This window comes from Marmota marmota, unplaced genomic scaffold (genome assembly GCF_001458135.2).
Source record: "Marmota marmota marmota unplaced genomic scaffold, marMar, whole genome shotgun sequence".
Taxonomy (NCBI): Eukaryota; Metazoa; Chordata; class Mammalia; order Rodentia; family Sciuridae; genus Marmota; species Marmota marmota.
This window is the reverse complement of record NW_025999982.1, coordinates 6,032,280-6,051,076: the sequence shown is the minus strand read 5'-3', so window position 1 is coordinate 6,051,076 and position 18,797 is coordinate 6,032,280. Positions and strand designations below refer to the sequence as shown.

The following is an 18,797-nucleotide window of genomic DNA, read 5'->3' as shown; positions in this document are numbered from 1 at the left end:
GGGGGGGGGGGGGGCAGGTTACTGGGGTTTGGACCCAGGAATGTTAACCACTGAGCTACAACCTCAGCCCCCTCTCCCTTTTTAAAATTTGATATTCTGAGACAAGATTTTGCTCTTAATAAAGTTCAGCTAGGCCCTATAGTACATGCCTGTAATCCCAGCTACTTGGGAAACTGAAGCAAAAGGATCATAAGTTCTAGACTAGCCTGGGCAACTTAGAAAGACACCTTTAGATATATTACAATCTAGTCAGTCTAATATCATCGAATTATTTCCTTTTGTTCAAATAAATCACATGAGCTTTAAATAAGTCTTGTTTTCACTTAAATATGTCAATGATTTTAAACACAGTAAGGGAAATAACAGAAGTCCAGTACAACGTTAGCCACTTTAAACAAAATGTAAAGATTCAGAATTATTCTTTACTCCTAAAAACTTCAGTGAGTTTGTGAGTTATTTTTTCACATTTCAAATGAGAAAATTAAAATGGAGGAGGGGTGGAGAAAGGCAAACATAAAGGCAGCACAGGATGTTAAATTCAGCACTCACCTAACATCACTACTTAGTCTACAAGAAAAGGTATGGAAAGAACTCTGACCAATAGCCACAATGCATTCATTGTGTGCAACTACCTTTTATTACTGAGGACAAAGAAGCTACCATCGCCTTTGTTCCCCCAACTTTCTCTACAGAGCTGGTTGGGAGATATGTGAACACTCAAATATATGTTTATCCATGTTCTGGAAAAGGTTTTCTAAAAACTGGACAAACCAACTATATCATACATATTTAGGATATTTATATATGAATGAATAAATGGCTGAAAAATAAACATCAATTTTATGGAGTAAAAAGCCATTCTTACACTCTTTAAAATCTATAGCTTTGAACTGCTGGCCAAAAGCCCACTAAAAGGTAACATTCTAATACAGTTTATGTTGGTCTACTCAGTGGAAAGATCCCAAGAACACAAAATAAATTGTGTTGGCAACAGAACACAGATTGTCTCACAAGCTACATTTACATTGGCCCTTCAGTTCAGATCCAACACATTATAGGGGCAACCCTGAGCCTTCCAGAAGGCTCGCTAGTAGAAATGGGACTTGTGAAGAAGGAAGTCGAGAACCAGTTTCAGAAACAAATGAACTTTGTTTCTAGGGAGATAAAGAATATTATTCAACTTTGCAGTTGGTACCAGCCTACTCTAGGTCAAAAAAGTGTGATTTATTTAAGAATGAATGAATGAAAGTGAGTTAGCAATGCTTTCTACACTAAGGGTAAAATACAGATTTTAAAAATCCTGGGCTGGGGTTGTGGCTCAGAGGTAGAGCGCTCACCTAGCATGCGTGAGGCACTGGTTCGATCCTCAACACCACATAAAAATAAAATAAAGGTATTGTGTCCACCTACAACTAAAAAATAAACCTTTAAAAAAATCCCCTTTACAAAAGGATATGCAACAATGCTGCATTTCTAAATTATCCTGCATTCTTCAACCTGTTTTCCTTTCAAGTATAATTAGAGCAAACCTTTTGAGTTTTATTCCAATGCATTACAGGACAGTTCAGTTCCCACATATTTTTTTTTCTTTCTTTTCTTTTTTTTCATTTATGGATACTTTCACTGACATATTAAAAGAAAGAAAGACGCATTAAGTAAAAGGTAAACATAAGATGCATAGTCAGGACCTATAGATTTTTTTGTTCCTTCATAAATTCTGTTTGAAGAGGACATAAAAAACACTTCTATTTTATAAATTTCAAAATTAGATAGAAAAACTTATAATCAATTAATTAAAGGTACTTAGGTATTATAAGTGATGAATACGAGAATTGAGATGACTCATATTGGAACCTCTCAGGAGAATCACGGAAAGCTTTTTAGCTTGTTCAGTATCTGCATCTGCTTTTATTTTTTAAAAAATGGTTAGCCCCATATAAGGATAAATATAAACTGCATTTTTTTAGAACAGTTTTAGATTTACAGAAAAGTTGCTAAGATAGAATTCCCATATACCTAGGAGTCAATTTCCCCTATCATTAACATCAGTATACTAGTATGGTACATTTATTACAATTAATGAGCCAATATTGAAACAATATTAACAAAGCCCATATTCCATTCATATTCCTTCGTTTTTATTGAATTTCTTTTTTCTATTCCAGGATCTAAGCCAGGAAACCACATTGTATTTAACCATCATGTTTCCTTCCTTAGGTTCCTCTTAGCTATGACATTTCCTCAGACATCCCTTGTTATGGACAACCTTGATGTTCATGAAGAATATTGGCCAGGTGTTTTGTACAATATCATCAATTTGGGTTTATCTGATGTTTTTTCTCATGGTTAGGCTAGGTTTACAGTTTGTGGTCTTTAAAGACCACAAAGGTAAAGTACCATTCTCAGCACAGTTTATTGAGGGTATACTTTCAAAACAAATGCTGATGCTAATCTTTGTCAACCAGCTGAGATGTTTGTCACATTTCTCCATTTGAAAGTCAACCCCCCCCCCACCTCCTATGCATGCCCCTTCCCTTTCCATACTGTATGCTTTGGAAGGGAGTCATAGCACACAGTCCACAATTAAAAGGTAGAAAATGAGGTTCCTCTCCTCCTGAAGGGCAGAATATTTACATAAATTATTTGGAATTCTACATGGCAAATTTGTCTCTTGTCCCCTCTTTTATTTAACCAATCACTAATTATATCAGTATGGCATATGTTCTACACTTTTAGTTACAACCTGCTATACTTAATTTTGTTGCTCAACTTATTCCAGCTTTGGCCCTTAGGAGCTCTTTCAATGGCCCTTCTGTCCCTTCTTTGAAACGCATCTACCATTGAGCAATTTTTTAATAAAAGTACTTCCTTACTTACTGGTTCTACAATATGCTCCAAGGTCATCTTGTATTATTTCTTGCCCTACTCCCAGACAGAGCCACTTCTCCAAGAGTTATGGTTCCTTCTATTACAGAATGAAATTAGAAACAAAGATCTGAGTGCTGTATATGATCCCTGCTCCTAGGCTGTCATTAGTTCTAGGCTCTCTTAACTGACAAAGCAAGGAAATATATATGTGCATACTAACCTGTCACATACTCATATCTATAAATATATCTCTGTGTAGTCATCTGTATCTATATTAAACTGGAGTTCTTATTGATGTGTCTGTCTCTAATGTGTTACTACACAGACAAGGCATTCTAACCTCCTCCCCTTATCTGTGAACTCACATAACAATAGTGAGAAACTTGGTTTCCACTATCTTCCATGCACTCATTTAATTGTCCAATTCCAGTATACACGTAGAGCAGTATCAGAATATTAATCTTGTATCCCCATCCCCATGGAAAACAATTTTATCAACCAGAGTACAGTACTATGTGCAGGTGTCCTGCCTTTTAGTTTTACAGATTCCACTTCTCCAAAGTTACTTATTTAGTTCAGCACTTTTTTCTCTTATCCCACCACCCCCTTAAGATTGTTTCATACATAGAGTAAGCCCGCATTGTCACATTCTGCATTCTATCTGGGGAGGTCCCAATTTCCTAAGTGAGAATTTTTTTAAATTTGCATACACTAGGGTTCATTCTTTTTATCCTAAAGTTCTATATGTTTCAACAAATGCCATGTATCAGCCACTCCAGTGTCATACTGAATAGCTTCATCAACCCCAAAACTCCCCCACTCTTCACCTATTCAACTCTATTCCTCATCTCCTGGTAATCACTGATTTCTGCACTATCACTTTAGTTTTCCATTTTCCACAATGTCATTTAAATGAAATGATACAATGCAGCCTTTTCAAATCAGCTTCTTTCATTTTGAAGGTTGAATTTAAAATTCATATACATCCTAATTTCTTTGTATCAACAAATAACATTCCATTTTATAGATGTATTGCAGTTTGTTTTTTCACACAACCTGTGAAGGATTTGGCTGCTTCCACATTTTGAAGATTATAATACAGCTACTACAGACATTCAAATGTAGGTTTTTCTAAGGATCTGCATTTTCAAATGGAGTTTCAATACAGCAGTCAACATAATCTTTTCTTCCTAAACAATCTTCCAATTTTATCAGTCAAGAACCAAAGTAAACTCCCCATCAACTTGACACCTGTGCCCCAAGAAGCCTTTAGTTACCTGGTATGATATTCACTGCACATCTACTAAACACTCTATTCAAAGCTCACTTTTTAATTCAATGCATTGAATAAACATTTACAAAGGACCCCCCATGTTCCTCCAGGTACTGTACCAGTATTCAAAGGATGAACCAAAACCTGGCCTTGGTCCTCAATGAAGGAAATAAAGCATTTCAAATTAGTTCATCTAGAACATGAGGCACACCACAGGAGTGAATCCCAATGCACTGAAGACTGCCCCAGGAACCACCCCTCCCTGCAGTGGCTGTCTTAACCTCATGCTGGCTTGGGGTCCCTAGGGACATGAACTTCATTTGTTTTCCTTTTGGACTCTCCTCTTGTCCCACCACTATGTAATGAGCTGACAGAATTTCTAGCTTACTATAGGTACAAATGCCTAGCTGAATTCCTGGCTTTCTGATGGCATAAATATTAAATAAAACCATTATCATTCTGCTAGGTGTAGTAGTTCATGCCTGTAATCTCAGCCACTCTGGAGACTGAGGCAGAAGAATCCCAAGTTCCAGTCCAGTCTCAGCAACTTAGCAAGTCCCTTAGCAACTTAGTGAGATTCTGTATCAAAATAAAAACAGGATTGGGGATGTAGCTCTATGGTAAAGCACCCGTGGGTTCAATCACCAGTAACCCTCACCCCCATCAGTTTTCCCATCAAAACCAATAGGCATTCCGGAACCCTCTTCATATTAATTACAATATATTTATTCCTCTGTCCCCATTCTCCTTATAGGGCTTAGAGTCACACAGCAGATATATTCCTGAAATATAAGAACTGAAAGACTATTCCAAAGAATAAAATTTAGATGTTAAAGCACTTCTGGTTTAATATATATATCTTTTCTAAGCACAAACTCACGTGAGCTTCAGGAATTTACCCTACAAAGATAATTCAAAAGGAAAAAAATTCTATGCAGAAAAATGTTCATTACAACATTATGAACAATAAAGAAAACTGAAAACAATTAACACAATCCCAAAGTAAGGAAAGAGATGAGCAAATGTGAACTGATTAGGTCAAGGGCATGATACATAGTGATTAAAAATAATTTGAAAACAAAACAAATATGGGATATGTCTGATACAGGAGACTACAAGGTAATAAATCTATTTATACACCTTAAAAATATGTATGTATATAAAAATAAACTGAGAAGAAATATATAGAAAATGGTTTAGGTAGTGAAATAAAATTTTTCTTTATAAGTTTTATCTTAAGTAAAATTTTGAAGAAAAATAATTTTAGATAGTTTTATGGATTCTTCCAAACCACACTCAACAGAAAAACAAAACTAGGGGAGAGAGAGTTGTAGTTGAACCCAGGAAATAAAGATCCTACCGACTAGTTTGAATCCAGATTTTGCTAGCAGAGCTCTTGCAACTGTGGAATATTCACTAATCTCTATGAGTTCCATTTGTATTGGAGACACTTACCCTTAAATTTTTGTGATAATCAGAAAGAAATAAACATACAACAAGTGTAAGATAAATGTTAAGCAGTTGTTATTCCATTTATATGTGTTGATCAGATAATAGTGTTGAAAAGAAATACTGAGAAGAATACCATTATAATCTTAAAGCAGTACATATTTCATGTGACTGGTGTTGTTGGCAAAACTTTTCGAAAATCTGTTCTTAAAATTCATTATTTTTCTAGAAGAGCCCTAATATTTAAAAAAAAAAAACTTTTAATTTAGGAAAGTTTGATAAATTATAAAGAACTATTGATTTTTGACATTTCAATTATATTTTCACTTATCAATTTTGTTTCTTTTACTTTCTGTGCTCATTAGAAAACTTCAAAAAAAATTTTTTCATTTAAGGAGGAAATCCTGCTTTCTTCATCTTTGTGTTTCTAGCATAGTACACACCATACATATTCCACAAATTAAAAATATTTATCAACTAAATTCTTTAAGCTTTCTTTTTTTAATCCCATCTGCAGAATTAAACTACAGCAATGTGGTTAAGGGATAATTATCACCGCACATTTTGGGGTTTTTTAATTGTTGTTGTTGTTTTGTAGTTGTTGTAGATGGACGGAATGCTTTTATTTTATGTGTTTATTTTTATGTGGTGCTAAGGCTCACACATGCTATGCAAGCGCTCTGACACTGAGCTACAGCCCCAGCGCCAGCCCAAGAACCTTTCATTTTTAACAGACATCCAAAACAATGTACACAAAAAAACAGTCAAATGGGCTATCTAGAATTCACTGCATTAGGACTGACTGGGAGTGTGGATGGGTGGTAGAAAGCTTTACCTGGCATGCATGATCCATGAGGCCCTGGGTTTATCTCTAATTGGTGGGGGGAGGGGGGGGGGCACACTGCATTAACATGTATCTTGGGTTGCTCAAATCAACTCAGGTTGAGAACTTAATACTTCAAAACAATTATGTTTTCCTAAATGCCTGCCATTCAAATTACGAATGGGATTGACAGCCGAGATAGAAATTTTCCTCAGTTTAAGAGGTTATCTTACTAAATGTCTACTAAGATCACCTCAAAAGGAGAAAAAAGAAATGTGGTTAACAGGATCTACCAGAGGTCAATAGCTGCCTTTCTGCCTTTGATGCAGCATAGTGCATATGATGTTGTCACTGTTCTGTTTCTACCTTCCCCATTTCCTCTCCATTCATTCACTGCCTGAATCAAAGGAACTGTTCAACTGCTAACCACTGCTGGCAACAAAGGCAGTTAGAACCAAGGTATCAGCTGGAGATCACATTCTAGAACACAATCATGAGGATCCACTCCTTCCTCTGATATAAAGAATGTCTGAGTTGACCTCTACTGTATATCAGAAAGCTGGGGGAACCCACCTTACATCTGGTCACTAAAGATGCTTAAAAGGCAATAGCACCTCTACAAAATTCTGGCTCTGTAATGTTGGTAAACCTTATTCTAGTGAGCCACAAGATGTAATATATTATTTAATCCTGCCTGATTTGTAGCTAAATAGCTTGCTTAGTTGATGGAAACTGTATGGCAAGAGTTACAAATAACATATTTAATATTATAAAGGCATCTACATAGTATTTGATAAATATAGACAACCTGAAGAAGTAAAGAAGTATCTACACCTTGCCAAGCACTCTGTCAAAACATTGAAAAATGTAAAAACTCCAGCTCAAAATTAGTCATTCTACTGCTAGGATTCTGGCGGCAGGCAACTTCTAGGGGAAAAGTAATGTCTGAACTTGGAATAAGCAGTCTCTATTGAAGAAGTGGACACTTAAGAACTGCTTCAGCCTGCTTATAAATGTTCCTATTCACAGACAGACACCAGATGTTCCACCTAATCTGATGAAGAGTACAAGCCCCTGTAAGAAAAATAAAACTCAGTTCCTTCTTCCACCATGGGAAACAAAGTAAGCTAACTGGCCTCTGAAGGCACAAGATTTTTCCTTCAATAACTTTAAATTCCATCTTTGAATGATAGCATCCTAACATAACATCTTTGCTTCATCTTGGAATCATAACATAAGTCATTACATAACATAAAAGTATTTTTTTCTAACAGGAGCCAAAACACACAAGAACTTGTTCTCTCAACCATAAACACACAAAGCTAGTAAGTACATGTAAAAATAAAAAAGCCAGAAATCCAATTATTTCTAGTCCTATGACCCATCCTGTTTAGTAGTTCAATAATTATTTTCCTTACTGATGACATTCCCTTTTAAAGGAGAATTTCGGTATCTTTGCAACAAGTTAAAATATCACTATAAGTCAAAAGAATTCAAGTACATGCCAAATTTTTAAGACTATCATACTGTGCTGCAAAATAACTATGTTTAAATCAATTATTACTTCATGACAATTTTGATTTGGATAGGATAAAGACAAGCAATTAAATATTTCAGAGAAATACTATGTTTATATATGAATACACAACCGGTGAAACTCCACACCATGTAGACTGCAGGAATGGAATCCTAATTTGAATAAGTTATATTCCACGTCTGTATAATACATCAAAATAGGGCACAGTGGTACATGCCTGTACTCCCAGCAGCTCAGGAGGCTGAAGCACAAGGATCGCAAGTTCAAAGGGAGCCTCAGCAAAAGCGAAGCGCTAAGCAACTAAGATATATTCATGACAAAAAGAAAGAAAACGCTTCAGCTCATTTTAATCATGAAGGCACCAATTAAATGAATCCAGAATGTTGAACACTATAAAATTTAGACTTTATCCAAGACTTAGGACTCTTCAAAAGTCAATGTCCAGGAAAACAACCAAAAAAGACTGATCACTATATATTAAAATAAAACAGACATAATCAAATGCTTGAACTCTGATTGGATCTTTAATTAAACACAAAATTTTAACTAATAAAAAGACATCTGGGGGACAATTAGAGAAATTTAAATATGATGTACTAGATATTATGAAATCATTCATATTTTTCTTAAGTGTGATGAAGATAATAATGGTTATGTAAAATAATATCCTTGTTCTTGGGAAGTATATGCTCAGGACTTAAGGGAAAAGTGCCTGCAACCAGCAACATGAAGCAAAAAAAAAAAAAAAAGAGGGAGAAAAAGAAAGGGAAAGCATGTGTTACAAAATGCTGACAACTGGTCAATCTAAGCAAAGAGCATATAGAGGTTCATTGTTCTCATGCTTCAACTTTTCTGTAGGCTTAGTAAATTCAGTCACATAAAGGAGACAAAAAAAATGTGTGGTAGGCTAATAAACAAACAGGGTTTTTTACCCCCAGACTGAAAAGACATTTCTTCATCATATAATATTTAATCTAAATAAGTCTGAACACCAAAGATTACTTAGTAAACTATAAGCTAGGAAAGGGGGAAAATGGTTGCAGGAGCTCCACTCTTCTCATATTTACTTGTAATGTTGTGTTCTGTTTCATCAGATGATAAATTAAATGCTGTTATATGACAGGCAGCACATACATAAAATTCTTTTTTTCCTCCTAAGCTCAGGAAATAACTGCCTAGAAGTACAAATTCAAAAGAGAACCCTTCGAGGGTGAAGGAAATTTAAAACTTAAGTAAAAAAAAAAAAAAACACAATTCCCCTACCTTTATTACGTAAGTTTAAAGAAAAGTCCTGATTAAATTAAAGAAAGCCAATCAGGAAGAGTAGTTATGATTTTCAAAAACGGCAAACCATATCGCTCATTCATAAACTTAAAGAGGTTATTAAACATGATATATCACCATTAGCAAGAGAATATTAACATTTCATGTGTTTATCTCTAAACTGGCTAAATGCAAAAAAGAACGCTGAATTGATTATATCAATTTCAATAACAGCAAGGTTTGGTGGCACATTCAGGTAATCTCAGTAACTCTGGAGGCTAAGGCAGGAAGATCACTACTTTGAGGTCAGCCTCAGCATCTCAGCAAGGTCCTAAGCAACTTTTAGAAATGCTATCTCAAAAAAAATAATAAAGTAAAGGGCTGGGGGCATAGCTCAGTAGGAGAGCTCTAGATTCAATCCCCAGCTCCACCACCCCAAAACTCAATAACCAGAAATCTTTCTAGGAGTTCATTAAACTCCAAGACAGTATGAATGAAAGAATACTTTAAAACATTAATAATTTTATATTGATTACATAATGAAGTAACAGTTCATATACATCGAGCTAAAGTTAATTTAATCTTGGGGTTTTTTTTCAGTGTAGCTGGTAAAAAAAAAAATTTTAAAGAGAGAAGAGAGAGAGAGAATTTCTTAATATTTATTTTTCAGTTTTCGGTGGACACAACATCTTTATTTTATTTTATGTGGTGCTAAGGATAGAACCCAGCGCCCCGCGAATGCCAGGCAAGCGCGTTACCGCTTGAGCCACATCACTTGGGGGAAATTATCGCTTAAGGGAGAAAGAGACAGGGGAAGAGGGTGGAACTCACACAAAAAAATACCCCAAATTACAGTGCTAGTAAGTACAAAAACAGAGACTTGAAAGCAAACCTTCTAATTCTAGAGCTTAAGTCCAAAACCCCAAAGCCAATGGTTCTCAGTGTTGTCTAGAACTCTCAGCATCACTGGGAATTTGTTACAATCAATCAAACTCTAAGGTGGGGCTTTAGTTAGTTGTAGTCTAGATTTTTAGCAAGCCCTCCAATGATTCTGAACTAAAGATTGAGAACTGTTGCTCTGACCTAAACTGGTAAAAGCCAATAAAACCTTCTCAGAGGAGGATAACTATTAGAAACCTGAGAAAAGGTTAGTCCTTGCTACTGTTATCTTTTGGTGAAGCTCTTCAAGAGACCTTCATTATGAGATCTGGCAAAGACTGAGGCTCTGTACTTACATCCTGGACTTTGCACAGTATCTCTTCAATGAGTCCCTCACCTAGAACAGCAACTCATTTAATATAACATCCAGATAGATTAGCAATTTAAGTGCAAATAAAATCACAAAAGTAAAAATGGGAAAAAATTAATGATTTAGGTAGAGGATTAAATGAGACAAAACCTGGCACTGAAAAAAAGATTAATAAATTCAATAATACACACACAAAAAAAAAAATCCTGAAATGCACAAAAACATCACAAAGAGGATTTTCAAAAAAATTAAAAACCAGCTAGGATGGTATGCAACAAGTATCACAAAAGGCTAATTTCTTAATTTACAAAAATAACACCTATAAATTAAAGACCACCCAAGAAAAGAGACCTCCTTCAATTAATTAAAACAGATGATCACATAAAGAAATGCAAATATTCCATTTCACTCATATTAAGAGAAATGAAAATCGCCCCAACACACCCACCGCAACCATCTTTTCAAAGATCAAAAAGTCTACATATCTAAACTTAAGCTTCTGGGCTGGGGAGGTAGCTCAGTAGTATTTACCCAGCATGCACAAGGCCCTAGGTTCACCCCCAGCACTGCCAAGTGAGCAAGTGAATAAAATAAGTAAGTGCCAAGCTTCCACTATTCTTGTCCCCACCCTCACATCTTCTGCAATTCACTTTGCAAAAATGCCATTCAGGGATTGTTCAGGTCAAAAATTTTGATGACTGTACTTGATTTGATTACAACTTATGTGCCAGCAAATCTGGACAGCTCCAGCTTCAAATAAGATTCAGAATTCAACTATTTTTTCATTGCCATCATTCTGATCCGAGTCATTGTGAACTCTCAACCGCATTATTATAATAATCTCCTAACTGGCCTTGCCCTTGTCCCCACCACATTTCTTCGCACAAAATTATCACTCTGGCTCTTAAAATGTGAATCAGATCCTATCACCATTCTGCTGAAAATCCTCCAATGGATTTTCATCTCATTCTGTAAAGGGTGAAGTCTATACCATAATCCAAAAGCCCTTACACATGATGTAAGCCACTTTATCCCTAGGTCTCATCTACTACAACTCACCCTGTGTTCTCTCTGCTGCATTCAAACTGTTCTTAAAAGGAACATTTCTATCCCCACAATCTTTGCATCAGTGTTCCTCCTGCCTGGAATTTTCATTTACACACACACATGCACGCCCTCACACATGCTTCAAATTTAAATTTAAAAGACATCTGGTCACCCTACCAAAAATTTTACTCTCCAGTCCTGGCACTTCATACACTGCTTCACTGATTCATAGCATGCAACGTGCTAATAAAGTTTGGTTATTTAATTCTTGTTCTACAGGGAAGCTATGGAAAAAAATTTTTGGAAGCTTTTTTTTTTTTTCTTTAAATCTACTGCATTATGAAATTTTATCAGGAGGTTTAAGGTCTTACCTTGCGTATCTTGTTATTTGGTGTTGGCACAATAAAGATTTCAGTTTTGTGTGATATGTGTGTGTGTGTGTGTGTGTGTGTGTGTGTGTTTGGTTGTTTTTTGTTTGTTTTGTGTTTGTTTTGCTTTTTGGCACCAGGGATTGAATTCAGAGGCACTCAACCACTGAGCCACATCCCCAGCCCTATTTTGTATTTTTATTTAGAGACAGGGTCTCACTTGAGTTGCTTAGTGCCTCATCATTGCTGAGGCTGGCTTTGAACTTGTATTTCTCCTGCCTTGAGCTGCTTGAATTACAGGCGTGCGCCAATGTGCCTGGCTCTGTTTTTAACACTGGAAATTTTCTTTCATCATACTTTGCTCCTACTTTTTTTTTCTTTTCTTTATGGAATGCTTTTCAAATTTGTGCGTCACTTTTGCATGGGGTCCATTTTAATCTTCTCTGTATTGTTCCAATTTTAGCGTATGTAATGCCAAAGCAAGCAACCCACTCCCATTTTGTTTTTCCTGCTCTCTCATTTAGGAACTTCTGCTAGACAAAGTTTTTGAGGCAAAATTTTTTGAATCTAGATCTTCATACACTCAAACCACATTCTCTCCAAAGAATAAAATACAAGTTTTCAAACATGGAGACATTCTCAAAGTTATCACTGATTACAATACCAGAGAACATTCTGCAACAAAAAGTAAATCTCAGAAAGAAGACAATATACAAAGTTACAAACAAAAAGTCCTGTTACATCTAAATAATAGTTGCTAATAACAACATATCTAAATAATAGATATAACTCCTGGTTATATCTAAATAATAATTGCTACATAGGAAATAATTTATAGAGTGTTACTGGCGTTGTTGGGGGTTTTTGTCTGTTTTTTAACCAAGACAAAGCCAACAACAAAGAAATTATCAAAGGTTTTTAGGTTACCTTATCTCCAACCTAATGGCATCTTAAACTTAACATGTTTCAAAACCTAACTTCCTCATTTTCCCATCCAAAATGCTACTCTAGCTGCCTTCTTCATTTCAATAAAAGACAATTCTATCCTTCTAATTGCTTAGGCCAAAATCTTGGGAGTCCTCCTTGATTCTTTTTATCATCTCATCAATTAATAAATCCTGTTAGGTCTATCTCCAAGGTATATCAAAAATCCTAACAATTCTTCCCAACTATAGCCCTTGCCCAAGCCATTATAATCAAGATCTTGAATTACTATAATAATCTCCTAAATGGTCTTTCTGTATCCTCCTTTGCCCCCATATACCAGAGGTTAAGTAAAACTTTCAAATTTAAGTCTGATCACATTACTATTTTGATGAGATCAAATAAACGCTCATCCAGAGTAAAAACTAAAGTTCTTACCAAGGCCTATGATGACCTAAATGACCCAAATTTCTTATTACTTCTGACTACATCTTACCAGTATTTTAGTCTTTCACTCTGTACCACATAATAGTGGCTTCTATTATTCCTGGAATATACCTTGGAACACTCTCCAATCTCAGGATCTCTATATTTGTTGTCACCTTTGCCTGACATTCCTTCTCCAGATGTTCTGGTGGTTCAGTCTTTATCTACTGCCAAGGACTAAGTATTTGTCTCCACACCCCACCTATACCCTGTCAAATTTTTGCATTGAAGTCTCAATCCCTGCTATGATCATATTAGGAAGTGAGGCCTTTTGAAGATGGAGCCCTTATAAATGGATCTGCTGCCCTTATTTAAAAAAAAAAAAAAAAAGACACATAACAGAATATCTAATATATAAGGAATTCAGGCAAGAAGGTATCTGCAAATCAGGAAGAGGGCCCTCACCAAAATGGTCTATACCTTCATCTTGGATGACTTAGCCTTCAGTACTGTGAGGAGTAAATTTCTTGTTTAAGTCATCAGTCCCTGGCATTTTTGTTACAGCATCCTGTATTAAGTCATCTACTGACCTCTGTACATACAATAAGAAACCTACATATTTACACTACCTTCCTAAGCACCATCTCTCCTATTAACTATGCTAATCTTTCTCCACATCACTCATCATCATCTATTGTTCTACACATTTACATATTATCTAGTTTTTTTACCTCTCCTCTCACAGTATAAGGTAGGACCTTAAAGGTAGAGACTTTGCCACTTTCATTTGTTATATTCCCAGTGCTAGGAAAGTTCGTAATATACATTATGTGTTCAGCTAAATTATCTGTAGGATGGATAAAAAACAAGGCATTTTTTAAAAAATGCTAACATGTACACCACTCAGGAAGCTGCTCCTTACTCCATATACAGAGCAGAAAAGAGTCCCTGACACAGAGCAGATATTCAGTAAATGTGCGAGAGAGTACAGGGAAGGGGAAGTAACAATCTAAGTTGAGGCCATGTCCTTATGAACAGAATGTTAGAAGATGAACAAGAGTTAGAAGAACTAGAAAAGCAAATCAGTGTTGAATAACTGTTTAATTCAGAATGAGGGCTGGCTTCAAAGGAGACATGGAGCTACTACCCATTTGATCCATTTAAGAAGCAGTATATTTTAATTTTGCAAAACAATAAAAACACTAAAATTATAGATAAAACTATATAGAAAGAAAATGAACAGCTTGAACCACATGGAGGAAAAAGTAGAATGTTAAGAATGGAGAGATGAAATGACAAAATAAACATACTTTAGAGAAGTGACATTTCTAGCAGAGGGTGGGGGGATAGGGAAGAGTTTGCAACAGCTGTAGCAAGAAGGAAGTTTGGCAGGAATAAAAGCATAAAGGTCAAAATGGAGATACACATTAAGACCGCATATTTACACTGCTTATTTGGAAAGCGGCATTAAAGTTCATACCCAGTGATACAAAAAGAATCCTATGTGCTCCTAAGGTTATAGGAAAAAGCATTAATCACACAGTCCAATAGGGTAACAATGCAGCTATGTGAGGGCAAAGATAACGTTACTATGGGAACTTTGCTTCTAGTTTTTATTTTCTAATTATGGGTTGGAAAAAATAATATTTTCTTCTAATGTAGCATAAAAGATTTTATAAAAAATTTTATGCAGTGTTTTCTTCTACCTCCAATAACTTTTTTAAAAAAAAGAAGAAGCAATTCTCAAAGCATGCTTTATATTAAGGCTATAAGTGATTAAAGAGTTCTAGTGTTGCCTGAGATACTAGAATTTCTCCCCAGTAAATAATAATCTATTTAAAGGGCATTATTTTAAAGAGGATGTTTCATCTTGAAGGTTATGTCCAACAGTAATAATACTCCTTTTTAAAGAAAGGGCAGTGAAGACCAAAGCAAATCATGACTAAGGGTTGCTATATCTTTGCCAATTTCCAGTAAGAAAAGAGTCCAAATGTCACCCAAACAGGCTGAACTATCTATAGCTCTTGCTCCTCTCTCCTCTCTGTCTTGATTGAAGAAGATAAACAGTCTCAAATGTTCTTCATCAGAACAGCAGAGCTCACATAAGGGTTAAGGATTAGATTCAGTAAGCCTAGTGCAGGACCTAAGGTATTTAAGTTTACTTAGATTCTACAGGTGATCTGGAGCTGCTATTTTAAAAGGAACACGTTCTTCAATGAGATACATTTTTTTTTAACATTTATACTGTTGAGATTTCTAGTCCCACTACCACACATGAACATTCAAGTATCTTTATCTTTATTAGAAGAATGTACTATAAAATGAACTGTTTTTTCTACTACCGATTTGACGGGAACTTTTTTGGCAATAGTCACCAACAGAAAGGAAGCCTAGATAACTGTCAGAGGATTTCTAAAACAAATTAGAAACCACGAACCATTTATTCAACATCTAGAAACATACTCCTCTGTACATCACCACTGGAAGCCTCTGACTCATCATACCACAAAATGAATTTCTTTCATGCTTGGAAACCCACTTCTGATTCCTCTCCTTAGTTCTGCAAATCTGCAGTTTCTTCTAAACTGGGATTAAATTTCAAACTTCATAGAAGGTATCACAACCTGATTCAAAGACAAATCCCACCCCTAGCCTAAATATTCTTGAATGTTTTCAAGGTCACTGATTCTCAAAGCTAAATCAACCCTATACTTAGGAAATCAAAGTTTTAAAACTGAAAAACATAGGCTCTCTGAGACCATATCTTTATTTATTTTTGAATTCTCTGTGCCTTGAACAATTAGTAAACATTCTGAGATTTTTTCACAGACATAGTTATGACAAGCCTTTTAACAAAATAAATATGAAACAAAGTTCATTTTAACTATTATTCATTAAAGGAATAAAGAACAAGGAGGAATGCATAACATCTAAGCCTCCATTTCAACCCTTTTTCTGCCACATTTTCTTGATCCATTTATCTACTGATGGGCATCGGGGCTGATTCCATAATTTGTTGTGAATCATACTACTGTAAACATTGAAGTGAATGTACTGCTATTATATGCTGATTTTAGCTCTTTTGTATAAATACCAAGAAGCAGGATGGCTGTGTTATATGGTGGTTCCATTTCTAGTTTTTTGAGGAACTGCCATGCCATACTGCTTTCCAGAGAGGTCATGCTCATCTGAGTCCCACCAATGTATCAGTGTACCTTTTCCCTCCACGTTCTTGCTAGCATTTATTATTATCTGTGTTCTTGAGATAAAAAGATAAAATCTTAGTGTAGTTTTGATTTGCATTTCCCTGATTGCTAGAGATGTTGAACTTGTTTTGTTGGGTTTTTTGTTTTGTTTTTTAATGTTGGCCATTTTTCCTTCTTCATTTGAGACATTTCCATTTAGTTCTTTTGCCCATTTACTGACTGGGTTATTTTATTTTGCGGTTTTTGAGGGGGCAGCATTGAACTTTTTAAGTTATTTATATATTCTGGATGTTAATCCCCTGTCAGAGGAATGGCTGGCAAAGATCTTTCTTCCAATTCTGCAGGCTCTCTCTTTGTGCTCTTAATCATTTTCTTTATAGTGCAGAACCGTTTTAATTTGATGGCATCCCACTTGTTGATTCTTGGTTTTATTTCTTGAGCTTTAGGGGCCTTGTTGAGAAAGTCTGACGTAGGCTGATAAAAGTCCCGATTAACCCTGTTTTCTCTAGCAGTTCCAAGTTTTCTGATCTAATTCCTAAGTCTTTGATTCATTTGATTTGACTTTCGTGCAGGGTGATTAACAGGGATTTAATTTTATTCTTCTACACAGGATATCCAATTTTCCCAGAATCATTTGTTTAAAAGTATGTCTTTTCACCAACACTTTCTGGCACCTCTGTGAAGAATCAGAAGGCTGCAAGCATGTTGGTTTGTTTCTGTATCTTCTATTCTATTCCACTGGTCTTCATGTGTATTATAATACCAATACCATACAATTTTGCTACTGTAACTCTATAGCATAATTTGAAACTGGGTATTCAATTTCTAGATAGGTGATGCCTCCTGTATCACTTTTCTTGCTCCAAATTGCTTTGGCTAACTGTGGATCTCTTATTCTTCCAAATGAATTTAAGGACTTTTTTCCAGTTCATTGGTAACTGGATGAAATATGAAATACGAAATACTGGATGATATATATGAATATATGGAATATATATGGATGATGATATATGGAATATTGAATCCATCTATTACTTTAGGTAGTATGGTCATTCTGACAATATAAATTCTGCCTACCCAAGAACATGAAAGGTCTTTCTGTCTTCTCATGTCTTCAATTTCTTTCTTCAGTGATCTACAGTTTTCACTCTAGCAATCTTTCACCTCCTTGGTTAGATTAATTCCACTTTTTGATTTGTTTTGTTTGAGGTTATTGTGAAAGTGGTGGTTTTGCTGAATTCTTTCTCAGCTGAATCACTGTTGGAGTATAGGAAAGCTGTTGATTTATAAATGTTGATCATGTATCTCTGCTATTTTACTGAATTCATTTATCAGCTCTAGAAGTCTTCTGGTGAAATTTTTGGAGTCTTCTATATATAGGATCATGTCATCAACAAACAGATATTTTGAATTCCTCTTTTCCTATTTGTATCCCTATAATTTCCTTCTCTTGTCTGACTGTTCTGGCTATAGAGTTTCTAGAACTATGTTGAATAAAAGTAGTGAGAGAAAGGATATCTTTGTCTTGTTCCTGATTTTCAATGAAAAGCTTTCAGGTTTTTTCCATTCAGTATGATGTTCTTTGGGTTTATCACGTACATCTTTGTAATGCTGAGGTAAGTTCCTTCTATCCCCTAGTTTTTCCATCGTTGTTAACATGAATGGTTGATATATTTTTATCAAAAGCCATTTCTGTGTCTATTGAGATGATCTTATGATTTTTGTTCTTTAGTCTACTTAAGTGATGAACTATATTTATTGATTTGCATATGTTGAAACAACCTTACATCCCTGTGATGAAGCCTATTTGATCATGGTATATTATCTTAATGTGTTTTTGAATGTGGTTTGCTAATGTTTTATTAAAGATTTTTGCATCTATGTTCATCAGCGATATTGATCTGTAGTTTTCTTTCCTGATGCGTCTTTTTTTGCTTTTCATAATCAGGGTTATACTGGTTTCATAGAATGTATTTAGGGGTATTCCCTTCCTTTCAATTTTAGGGAATAATTTGAGAAGACTGGTGTTAGTTCTTCTTTAAGTTGGAAGAACTCATCAAAGAATCCTGGGCTTTTCTTAAAAAGCTTTTAATTGTTTTTTTCAATTTCATTACTTGATATTGGTCTGTTTAGGTTTTCTATATCTTCCTGGATCAATTCAGGCAAACACTATGTGTCCAGAAATTTCTCAATGTCATCTAGATTTTCTTGTTTACTAGTATAAATTTTTAAAATAGTTTCTAATGATCCTCTGAATTTCAGAAGTGTCTGTGATGATATCTTCTTTTTCTTCTCTAATTTTGCTGATTTGGCTCTTCTCTCTCTCTCTCTCTCTCTCTCTCTCTCTTTTTTTTTTTTTTTTTT

At 35.2% G+C, this 18,797-nt stretch overlaps 1 protein-coding gene and 1 non-coding gene across 4 annotated transcripts in view; both read right to left on the bottom strand.

The window, feature by feature from the left end:
• Window positions 1-18,797, bottom strand: part of Zfand3 (zinc finger AN1-type containing 3) — a 242,989-nt gene that overhangs the window by 152,056 nt on the left and 72,136 nt on the right. The gene's annotated exons all lie outside the window — the stretch shown is intronic.
• Window positions 12,258-12,362, bottom strand: LOC125617552. Its single transcript, XR_007348590.1, has one exon. It is a non-coding gene; the product is annotated as a U6 spliceosomal RNA (small nuclear RNA).